General features: G+C 38.3%; 1 long non-coding RNA gene across 3 annotated transcripts in view; it reads left to right on the top strand.

The window, feature by feature from the left end:
• LOC117665431 (uncharacterized) overlaps positions 1-12,360 on the top strand; it is a 146,716-nt gene that overhangs the window by 11,190 nt on the left and 123,166 nt on the right. The window contains exon 1 of one of the 3 annotated variants that reach the window (XR_004591346.3): positions 296-413. The exons of the other annotated variants lie outside the window; for them this stretch is intronic. This is a non-coding gene — a long non-coding RNA (uncharacterized LOC117665431). Of the gene's footprint in view, positions 1-295; positions 414-12,360 lie in introns of those variants that run through there. 3 annotated transcript variants of the gene reach the window in all.

Below are 12,360 nucleotides of genomic sequence, written 5' to 3'. Positions count from 1 at the left end.
GAGCCAGGAGTGAAGCTGTTTTAAGTTGCTTCTCACTGCCATGCACACCGGCTTAGCTCACCCCCTGATGTCCACACAGGCAGCACAGTGTGCAGTGAGGAAGCCTCCACACATGAGGCTGAATAGTGCTTTTGTGGGCATTTCTTCTTCCCCATCCCTAGCCAGAACAACACAAACTATTACACAGTTTCCCTTTAGATTTCAGGCAAGCCTTCTGAAATGTGGGAACTGGAGTGCAACGGCCGTGTCAATATTTGTTTTCCAAATGAGAATTGGTCCCTGCTTGTGGATTTTTAAACAGAACGCAAGTGCTGACTAATGGTTTCGTATCTTGTGGTGTACATTTTCATTTCTTTTATAATGTCCCGATCTTGCTTCAATTCTAGGGAACAGGATAACTGGTGGATGGTAAGGTAAGGGAACAAATGACATCCACTGCGATGTGCTGCTTTTTTTTTTTAAGTGTTTGTAATGCCCAGAAACAGCAAGTTATATGAGACTTCGTATTGTAGACTTTTTATTTTAAGCTAATCAAGTGGGAATTTCCATTTATTTCCACAATAATGCAACTTATCCTGTGCCCAGGCCTTAGAGCCCGGGTGTGTGCAGGGCCTACTTCTTGGCTGTGTGAGTGACTTGGGTTGCTGTCTATATTTTAATCTTTATAATGTTTGCTATTGGTTTTATTCTATTTTAATTCTGTTTGCCACCAAGTCATTCACTGAGATGAATAAACTACAAGAGTAGATTCTTTAAGCTAGTCATGATCTCTTTGCAGGATCAAAATGATAATTACTGGAGAATAAGACTCAGATATATATATTTAATAACAGTTGAATCTTCCTGTACTTTTTAAAATAAGTTAGGAACCTATACTGTTCCTAGATGTTTATTAGATCTATATTATACCTAATCGCTTAATCTCCCCCTTGCTTTATGAAATTTTTGTTGTGCAAGAAAGGAAGTCATTTGGTCAGGGCTGCATATGCAAGGAGGAAGGAGTACAGTTCCTGATTCTGGAATATTTGACTTGCTGAATGAATTTTAAACTGGGGTGGCTATTTTTGTACACAATATCTGTGAATACTTTAGTGTAATGTGACAGTATCATCCTAATGCACACTTACTGAGAAGACTTTCTCTGAGTGACACTTACTCCTGTGTAACAATGTTATATTTATCTGGATAAATAGGTTCTTAAAATATTTGATCACAACTTTCCTTCCCATTCTCTATCTTTTCTTTTGGGGGGGGGCTACTAGAAGTATTACTTGTATTAGATGTTTCCAATCCAGCATAGGATAGTATTTATTATTTATTTATTTATTATTCATATTTCTATGCCACCCACTCTCCGAGGACTCTGGGCAGCTTACACCAAAGACAGTATACTAAATAGCATATTGCCCCCAACAATCTGGGTCCTCATTTTACCCACCTCGGAAGGAGGGAAGGCTGAGTCAACCTTGAGCCGGTGAGATTTGATCCGCTGATCTGCCAGTCAGCTGAAGTAGCTGCAGTACTGCACTCTAACCACTGCGCCACCTCAGCTCTTTTAAAAGTAAATGGCCATGTTAAGTAATAAACTGTTTCGATAATAATCTGTGGTCTATATAATGATCTGTTTATCCTATGGAGAAACTGTAAATCTGTTTATCCTATGGAGCTGCAGTTTCAATTAACCTAAAAGGGAGGGGACAGGATAAAGAAGCAAACTTAACATTTGTAAAAATTAAGGCGAAAGGGAGAAAATGTAACTTTTCTTTTTTTAAAAAAAAAAATGTCTCCAGATTCTAAAGATAGGAGTGACAAGGTCTTACAAAATTGCATGAAGGTTAAGACAGGCCAAAAAACCAAAATAAAGTGAGAACTATCATGCAGTTATGAAACCTTCATATTAATCCCTGTGTAATATATAGGGGAGTGGGATAGAAACCAGTACTGACTAGAACTCTTACCTTTCTACAGAGAATAATTTATGGCTTCCTAATGATTGTATTTATTCTGAGCAAAACTGCCTCTACTACTTGGTCTCTATTTCAAGGTGAGTCCATGTAGAAAGATACATTGAATTAGGAGACACAATATTACAAAGGCAAGCCAGTTCTACCAACAGCCAAAGGATATTTCAGCTGGAAGATTCTGCGAAAAGCCAGGAAAAGTTAGAGACAAAGGTTTCAGACTGTGCTGCACAACTTGTGTCTTCTAAATTAGCTTGTTGGATTTTTTTTTTAATTTGATTTATATGGATTCAGAGATAACAGTTTCAACAAACAATATGGTTTGCATTTTTTTAAAAAAAGCACCACAAAACTTAAACAGACACCTAAAAATATAACGAAGAAGCTTTCTTGTATAAAATGATTTCTGATTCACCTGATTTTCATTCATTTCAGCTGCTCCTGATATGTAAAATGCTTCCTCTGTGGCTAGCAAATTGCTCTTTGATCATAACCCCATCTTATGTCTCTCATACAAACTCACACACCACCACAGGCATAACTGAGGTGGTAAACACCCTTATAATCATGCTTTTGTATATTTAAGCAAAGCTTTGTAAGAACCTAGTGCACGGGAGAAGTGAAATAATGCTTGTCTCTTGACTGTTTTAGAGATTAAGGAGCAGACAGTTTGGGAGGAAGCGTTGAATAAATTTTCATAGCTTTCAACCCTGCATATAATAAACAATCCTACTGAAAACAAATCACTTTGTGAAATTACTTTAAAGGACAATAGCCTTTAAAGTAATTTAGAAAGAGTTGGTTCATCCTAAACCAAAGAATATCTCTGTTGAAAACAACGATCATACCAAAGTAGATGTTTTAATATGTGTGGGCATTATGATCTGGGTGTTGGGTTGTTTAAGCTATGGAACCAGTGGTGAGATTCAGCCAGTTCGCACCACTTTCGGAGAACCGGTTGTTAAATTTCTGAGCAGTTTGGTGAACTGGTTGTTAGAAGAAATCATTAGGGCAGAGAACCGGTTGTTAAATTAGTTGAATCCCGCCACCGTATGGAACCATGTACTAAACTCTACAATAGCTGGTAAATATATGAGGGATGGTTATAGTGTTCATTAACTATTGATTTTGAATATATTTCTGTCACTTGAAGCACTTCTGCTTCCTATAAGTACAAGGAACATCCTGCCTTCCTGTTCTGTAGAAAGTGTCAGTGTAATGAATTTTCTTCTGAAGGAAACGTTAATGTTGTACTGTTATTTTGGTGACTTCTGTTAGGTCAGATTTTTCCCAAACGGATGCCTTCCAGATGTGTTAGACTTCACTATTCTTCTGGTGATATTTTAATCCCCTTTGATCCACTGCAACTAAGGCAACCTGTCTCATTAAGAAAAAAAGGTTTCCTTATGTGTCCATAACTAGCCATCTTTGCACCCGAATTCATTTTTTGCATAAGAGAAAGATGCTGAGGATGGATAACAATTTACCAACTGATGACTCTTGTGACATGCTACCGTGCTTCCCCAAAAATAAGACCCTGTCTTATATTTTTTTGAACCCCAAAATAAGCACTTGGCCTTATTTTCGGGGAGGTCTTATTATTTTGGGGTGCATGGAGGAAACCAGAGGAAATGGCAGGGACTTGCTGCGCATGCATTTAAATATTTTCAGGGAGGGCTTATTATCAGTGGATGTCTTATTTTAGGGGAAACAGGATACTCACTGATAGTATTTGTCAAATACATTTTTCAGTATAAATGATGCTAACCCACCCTGATAAAACTAAGGCCTGAACGACATAATTCTATTCATATCAAGGCAAAGGCCAATTCTAGAGATTCAAAAAAATCAGCAAAATTTTCCTGCCAGATCGATGCCTGACACTGTTCCTGCTGCTTGTCCCATTTTTTTCTCAAGCAGAGAAGGCAGAAATCTTATTCAATGGAGGTCATCACAATCAGAGCTGAGGCTGGTTCTTTTCACCTTGGATATAGGGCAGTGGTGCTCAGTTCTTATTGTGGTCTAATTTCTTGTGTGAGAAGGAATCCACACACTCCCCCCCACAGCATTCCTTGAACCATCTGCCCAGTCCAGATTATATGCTACTATTTACATAGATGAATGAATCAATTAACTGACAAAATATAGATCAGTCACTTTTTATTCATAAAGCCATCGAGGACTTATACAAATAAGGTATTAAAAACTCGGTGTCATGACAAGGGATAAAATGGAACAATCCAAAAATACTCCAAATGAAAATGTATAACCAGCTAATAATTGCTTGGATATGACAATTTGGTTTGCTGAACAAAAATGACTCCTTTCCCCTTGGAGAAACAGAATGAGGAAAAATTAAGAGGGAGTTCCATAATCAAAGGCTGCCTTGATGCCTACCAATTAACCTAATTTTGTACATTTTTGTACTGTATAAAAATGACCAAGAACAGACATGCTAATTTTCAGGAGCAGAGCTACCAGTAGGTAAAAATGAGGCAGTTGTCTTAAACAGCAAATTTTGAACGCCAAAATGGTAGCAAAATAATTATTTATTGTTCTGATAAACTTTATTTTTAGAGCTAAGGATGGGAAAAGATGCTTGTGAGATTTTCTGTGGCATGTGCAAAAAATATTTGCCAGGTTAAGGGAGCAACAAAATAATTTGGCAGCCCTGCCAGGTCTTAAATATTTCACTTGGAACGCAACAGAATGTGGCATCTACTTGTGGGGCCAAGGAGGGTCAAGGAAGCAACAACAACTAAAGAAATAACAGCAACAACAACAACAACTTTGTTTTTCCAAGTTTGTATCACACTGGTTTAGAATAAATGAATTCAGTCACAAGCCACTGTAATATGTGTTAGATATAGTAACATCCCACCCTGCTAGTGCTTACCAGAGATACACACAGAAATTTGCTGAATATCTTTCTTACTCTCTTCCTCTTCTTCTTCCTCTTCTTCTTCTTCTTCTTCTTCTTCTTCTTCTTCTTCTTCTTCTTCTTCTTCTTCTTCTTCTTCTTCTTCTTCTTCTTCTTCTTCTTCTTCTTCTTCTTCTTCTTCTTCTTCTTCTTCGATAGGCTCCAGTCACGCACAAAAAAAGAAAGTCCCAGATGCCAGTGACTTTATTTCAGCCTACCAGTTTGTCCGATGCAACAATATCTGCCTTGACCACAGTGTACCCTTGCATTATTTCCTTTTCCTGCTCTTAGTCCCTTCTCATGTTTCTCCATCAGTTTAGGCCCCTAATAGGGAAAGGATGAGCCCATTGATGTTGGCGCATGGAGGCCTGCTAGTGACATGCCTTTGGGTTGAGTCGCCTAGCAGCAGCCATTCGTGTTATGTGGGCTTTCTTTTTGGGGGGCATTGCCCACCCCTGAAACTGACTTCAGGCATTTTTCACTGCCGGTTCTGCATGAATAGCCACAGGCCTCTTGCCAATTGTCCCCCCAGCTTGAAAGCCAGCCTCAGCCAAAGACCTTTTCAAGTGTGATCCCAAAGTGCCACACAGGCTTTCAGGGCATTGTTGTCAAGATGAGGGCCCTGCACTGGAAAGTGGGGTCAGAAGAGAAAGCACAATGAAGGGTGATGGAAGCTTCATGCAGTCCTCAGATGCCCGCCTGTTTATTAATTTACAAAACTAATGTCACTATCTTTAGAGGAGAGATGGAGTGAAAAAGCTGCCCTTTGAAAAAAGGTTGTCTTATGATGCTGATTTTTATAGGGGGGAAAAAAAGAGAGGCAAATGAAACTCAAGTGTAAAAAAATTAAAAATTAAAAAAAGCAAAGAAATCCCGATAAAATATGGAAGGGTTGGATGCTACTCAGAATATAGCAGTTGCAGAAATATTGTTTTCTGTTCCTTTACAGAATAATTCCACCTTTAGAAGAAGTGTTTAATCCAAACCCAGCTAACTGCTTTGAGTAATTATAATAGATCTTCCCTTGTCCAGGAGGCATAGCCAAAAGAGTACATAGTGAAATTTCTCACTGTAGAGAAAAATTGCCAATTGCTGAGTAGAATCTGTTGGTTTAAACTTTTTTAAAAAAAACATTCACCCTGAACACATCGGTAACAGGCAAACAAAGATGGATTTTTAAAAACAGATTTCTCCTGCTGTCCAGTTACAGTTGTGGAACATGGTCTGTAGACTTTCTGTAACAAGTAGGATTCTTCCATACTAAGAAAGCAGAGCAAACAAAAAACATGACAATAGTAAATTTTTGGTTGATGCGGGTTTTTTTTTTATATATCGTGGCAGCCAATCTGATCCCCTCCACGACGATGGACTGCAAAGTCTATCATCTTCAGATAGGCTTTCAACTGAGAAAGGTTGAAATATCTTCTTTCTCAATCTATGGAAAAAGCTGCTTATCAAGTTATTTGGTTTAATTTGCTGCGTGTGTCACAAATTCTTTGCTTTATTGTTTCTCCTGATGCTGAACTTTTGCCTTCTTCTCCGGCTGAGATAGATCCGTGGAATTTAAGAACATAAAACCTGAAGGGTCAGGCCAAAACCCATCTGGCCCAGCCTTCTGTATTATGCTGTGGCCAATAGAGGCATCTGGGAAACTGGGAAAGTAGGATATGAGGGCTTTTTCGACTATTGCTCCCTAGCAACTGGTATTTAGGACAGGCTGCCTTTGACTCTGGAGATAGTTTACAGCAATCAAGACTTATAGCTATTGACAACCCAATCCCCCAAACATTTGCCCTGTCCTCCTTTGAAAACTATCTAAATTGGAGGCTATCACCATATCAGGTGGAAGTGAATTATGCAGTTTAATACACACAGTGTAAAGAAATACTTCCTTTTATCAGTCTTAAATTCCTGAGGTCCTGAAACCAACATATTCTTCTTTGTTTACTCCTTTACCATCCCTTCCAGTTCAAGTATTTCACATGCTCTCCTGTGAAATAATCTCTCTTGATTCATTAAAAAGTTATAATTCAGCAAGCAATCTGGACAGAAATATACGTTGAACATTCTTGTCATGTACTGTATGTAGTGAAGTTATTCTCTCAGTATGAATTATAGCCAAAGGACACCAACCCCATGAGGGAGACAGAGGTCACTAAGCTTAGAGGAACCTGCCAATAGAATAATTGCAACTCTGCTATTTTTTATTTAATGATGAAATACCAAAAACAACAACAACAACAACAAAACAACCCAAAAGACAAAAACAAACAAAAAGCAACTGCCACTCTACAGTACCAATATAGTAGAAAACATTATAATATGCTTTTTTCCCTTTACCTTGCTACTTAAAAGTCTGGACATGATAATCATATTTCACTCTTTGTCCTATTTTCACTCAGTTATTATTATAATTGTGACTGGAACTATAAATTCCATAAACCAAATGCAGGTAGTCTTTATCTTTTGATCACAATTGAGCTCAAAATTTCTGTTGCTAAATTAGGCAGTTGTTAACTAAGTTTTGTCTCATTTTATGACCTCTCTTGCCACAGTTGTTAAGCAAATTACTGCAGTTGTTAAGGTAGTAACATGGTTGTTAAGTGAATCTGGTTTCCACAGTTACTTTGCTCGTTAGAAGGTCACAAAAGGTGATCATATGACCCCGGGATATGGCAACCATCATTAATATGCATCAGTTGCCAAGCGTGTTAATTTTGATCACATAATCATGGGGACGCAGCAACAGTCGTAAATGTGAAAAATAGTCATAAGTCACTTTTTCACTGCTGTTATAACTTCAAATGGTCACTAAGCGAACTACCGTAAGTCGAGGAGTACCTGTACTAAAGAGTGAATGGCAGAGAACTTTTTTCTGATAGCTTTCATGTATGGAATCCACACCTAGAGATCTCTAAAGATGGATGGCAAATTTGTCACATGACAATTTTTACACTAGAAAAATAACATAGTTTCAGTCCTTCATGAATTTGAAAAAACCAAACCTGATTGTTTCCAGAATGTGGTTCACAACTCTGAAAATATGGTGAAAATGCAAACATTATGAGAAATACCTAGCAAAAATGTGTATTCTAGAGGGGGGGGAAGTTGTGTACCAAATTACAGTTTCTAGTGGGGAAAAAATTGCAGATAAGAAATGCCAAGGACCTGAAGTTGGTCACATGACTGTGAGAGCTGTCCGACTGTCAGAACTCTGGATCATAAGTACCCTCTAAATAGGTCCTCTGGAACTTTCAGTCATAAGTTGAAGTTTACCTATATTAGACAGTTGGATCATATCTCACATGAAATAAGAACCAAATCCTTGGTTCTGTTGATTCTTATCTTTTATTTTACACTCGTGGAGTCAAGGGCTGCATGCTTCTCACTGACCTCTGCATAACTTAATTCAACATAGTTCTATAGAAAATGGCACAGTAAGAACTTCCACCAGCATGATATTTTCTCATGTGCTCATATTCCTCCCAATCTGCTTCGGAGGATCTTCCAACTCTTCAAAGCAAATGTTATGTGGGTGAACAGAAAAGCATAAGGAGGAAGGAATCTGATTTGCTTGGGGAAGCTGTTATGCCAAAGAGGAGACGCACTTTGACATTCAACCCATTATTGCTAGATAAAGCAGTCCTTGGCTGCATACTTACGTAAAAGTTTATCTTGCTGAATATTTATAGGATTGTATATAGAATTGCAATATGCTCCCAATGCAACTGGATTCTTAATTTCTATAAAGGAAATTTATTACTACACAATCAGAACCTTCTCCAGAATAAGTCATTTTGGGAACTGGTTCTGAGAAATGGTGAAGAAACAACTGATATAAATATCCAAGGGATCACATGCCATGACTTAAAGGAATATTTGAAGTGTTCTATGAATGTAACTTGGAACTTGCTAAGGATTTTCTGATTGTAGCAAAAATAACTATGGATTTAATCCAAAGAACATAAGCAGAGAGAAAATGCATTTGTGTGGTTTTATGAATTCTTGTGCAAGAGCTTTCAGATGATTTCTTGTAATTATGATGCCACAATATATCAGCCGTTGTGTTATGTTATAAAAAACAGTGAATAAGGAAAATAATGTTCACTATACTACTGAGAAATCTCTAGGCTATTTATAGAAAATCTACTAGGATTTCTAACTCATTTTTTTTTACAATATCAAAGAAAACTTCTTCAATGTTGAAGTATTCCCAAGTAGATATTAGTGAACAAGGACTGCAACTTCTGCTTGGAAACTTAATACTATTTCATGGATGCAGTTCTATTTCTTTGCATTGTTTTGAAATTTAATATAATAATATTGACATCAGGAATATGTTAACTCTTCCTGTAGTTGACTACATACATTTTTAAACTTGCAGATCTCAAATGTAGAACTTCTTACACCCTACTTTCTTTGTTAGAGAATTTAAAATATATTGGAGAATGTCAACATTACAATCAACATGATTATCACCCATTCTTAATTCTGAAACAAGCTTTTTCCACAGAGAAAGCGGTATTAATATAAATTATGGCATCTTGTCTGTCCTGCCCAACATATCATGACTGGCAGAAGTCCTCCAGGGTCTCATCTTTCGACTTTGAATTGGAGGATAATGAGGATTGAATTTAGGACCTCTTACATCAAAAGGGTTATGGCATAGAGGTATGGACCATGTCCTTTCATGATTAGGACTCTCAACGGGACCAGTGTGTTTGCTGGTCAACCTGATATTCTTCAGCTTGTCAGGGCTAATCTGATCTCCTTGACTTGTTATGAGTAATAAAAATTGAGCTAAAAATTCTCATGAGAACATGCCTTCTCAAGTTATTTTGGCATGTCTGCTTTTAGGCCCATTTGTAAAGCAAAACAGGAAGTGCAGAAGTATGCTAAAAGAAGTTTACTAATTCAGAATGGAATAAACTCTATCCCAAAGAGATGATTCCAGTGAGAACAGAAAGCAACATTCCTTGCTTTTATTTATAAGTTTATTGTGTCGGAGATTTTTGTCTTTTCTGCTCTGCAGGTACGACAAACAGATTTTTGGTTCACAAAGCTTTTAGCAATGATTAACTCCTAGCAATAGTTCACTAGAGGATTCCATCTCCCCTTCTGAAATCCGCATGAAAGCAAGGTGGAAAGCATTGCAGAAGAGGGAGGTGGCTTTTAGGCTTTCAAGAACTCTGCAGAAGCTATGCTGGATATGTGCTGTTTTGATCATTCCAGGTTTTGGAATGCCTAGAAAAAAATGTGCTAGATATTGATTTTAAAGAGACAAAGGCCTTTTCCTGTTGCAAAGTGGTTATACTTATGTCTTCATTTCAGTGAAGCTGATTTTACTACCAAAAGCAGTAGAAAAAGGCAGAAAAATACTGCTAAATTTGTTGTCATGGCAAAAGAGGGAAAAAAAGAGCCCAGCAAATGATTGTAGCTCCACAAATGAATGAGACAATATATACAGAGAGATAACTACAGTTATCAGTACTACAGTAACTACAGTAACTACAGTTACTCCTTGACTTAGAACAGTTCATTTAGTCACTGTTAAAAGTTAAAATGGCACTAAAAAAAGTGGCTTATCACCAGGGGTGAAATCTACTTACCTTCCTTACCGGTTTGGAAGTGCACGCATCATGTCACATGCGTGCGCAGACACCCTGTGCATGCGCAAAACCTTCTGTGTATGCGCAAAGGGTAAAAAACACATTACTTCCTGGTTAAAACCAGGAACTAACGATACCCAGGTGGGTGGGCGGAGCTTCACGCCACTATCGCTACCGGTTCTCCGAACCACCTGCCACAATCGCTACCAGATCGCCTGATCCGGTCTGAACCAGGATCATTTCACCCTTGCTTATGACCGTTTCTCACACTTACAACCATTGCAGCTTCCCTACAGTTACATGATCAAAATTCAGACGCTTGGCAACCGACTCATATTTATGACAGTTGCAATGTCCCAGGATCTTGCGATCACCTTTTGCGACCTTCTGACAAGCAAAGTCAATGGAGAAGTCTGAGTCACTTAACAACTGTGTTACTATCTTAACAACTGCAGGGATTCACCTAACAACGGTAGCAAGAAAAGTTGTAAAATGGGGCAAAACTCACTTAACAAATGTCTCACTTATCAAGAGAATTTTTGGGCTCAATTGTGGTTGTAGGTTGAGGATTATCTGTATTTTCTGAGGCATCTGAGGTAGCTGCTGAAAAAGTCTTCTCGTTTATGGAATGTTATGGGGAGCAAAATGTATAACTCATTAAGAAGCTTAACTGCCCCACAAAAATATTCATAATTTAGCTTTGCAGAACTAATAAAAATAACATAGGGATATTCAGTACCATTCTGACTGCAGAAAGTTTCAGGTTCCATAAACAAAACCAGAAAAAGGTAGAATCCATTCTGACATATGCAACTGTACTTAAAAAGATGTATGGGCATAACAGATTCAGCAGAGGGTTAAATGATGCATAGAGACATGAGCTAGTCTACCGAATTTTGAAAAATAAAATAAGTTTCAGAAAAAGGTTCTTGACAGAAACATCTGAAATTTCTAACTCCATGGATACTACTGTTAGTAATAAAAAGAGAGCTGTAACTTGGAGAAAAAACAAATGTCAGTAAGGTCCCAGTAAGTCCTTCATTTTATATATAGTCAAGATAATAATGTCTTTCTATCCTATGCAATTGGAACTCAAATAATATTTTAATTTATTAATTAAATATGTATCTCACCCATCTCACTATTGAAGCAACTCTAGTCAGCTTACAAATAAGATAAACAAATAAGTATTATATCCTCAATTTCTGGTACACTACAAATACATCTATGTTCATGATAGGGGATTTGATCAGGGGTGAAATCTACTTACTTTCCTTACCGGTTCAGAAGCGCACGCACCGTGCAGGCACATTTGCTTTGCACATGTGTGTGTGCATGTCACAAGTGCGTGCAGACCTTCTGCGCTTGTGCAGAAGGTAAAAACACATTACTTCCTGGTTACAGCTAGGAAGTAATGACATGTTGTGACTCCGGCTCCCGAGCCTGTCCTCACGGAGGAAGATGACTCTGAAAGTGATGGGGAGGAACTGACAAGGCCTCCCTCTCCAGGACCCTCCTTTCTGGCAACGCCTCAGGTTCCAGCTGAAGGCCAGGAGGAAGGCATGTCGGAGCACCCACTAATAGGGAGTGATGAAGATCAATCTTGGATTGATCCCAGGCAGCGTCAGAGGGAGAGGCATGCGCAGCAAAGGAAGAGGTGTGGAAGGGCCAGAGATTGCTGAATCACTGAGACATGCCCCACAGGGGATAAAAGTGTGTGGGGTTGCTCTGCAGGCTCTGTGACGGACAAAAACTGCATATCGTGAGCTTCAGATGGGATTAAGGCTTGGACTTTGTGAATGACTTCTGACTACTCTTTTGTGCTTTGTGAACTCTTGGTTGCCCCAGCAATGGACTACAAATACGCTGA

Source organism: Pantherophis guttatus, chromosome 1 (assembly GCF_059756535.1).
Source record: "Pantherophis guttatus breed Tessera chromosome 1, ASM5975653v1, whole genome shotgun sequence".
NCBI lineage: Eukaryota > Metazoa > Chordata > Lepidosauria > Squamata > Colubridae > Pantherophis > Pantherophis guttatus.
Note: the sequence above shows the minus strand (reverse complement) of the source record. Positions and strands in the feature narration are given on the sequence as shown.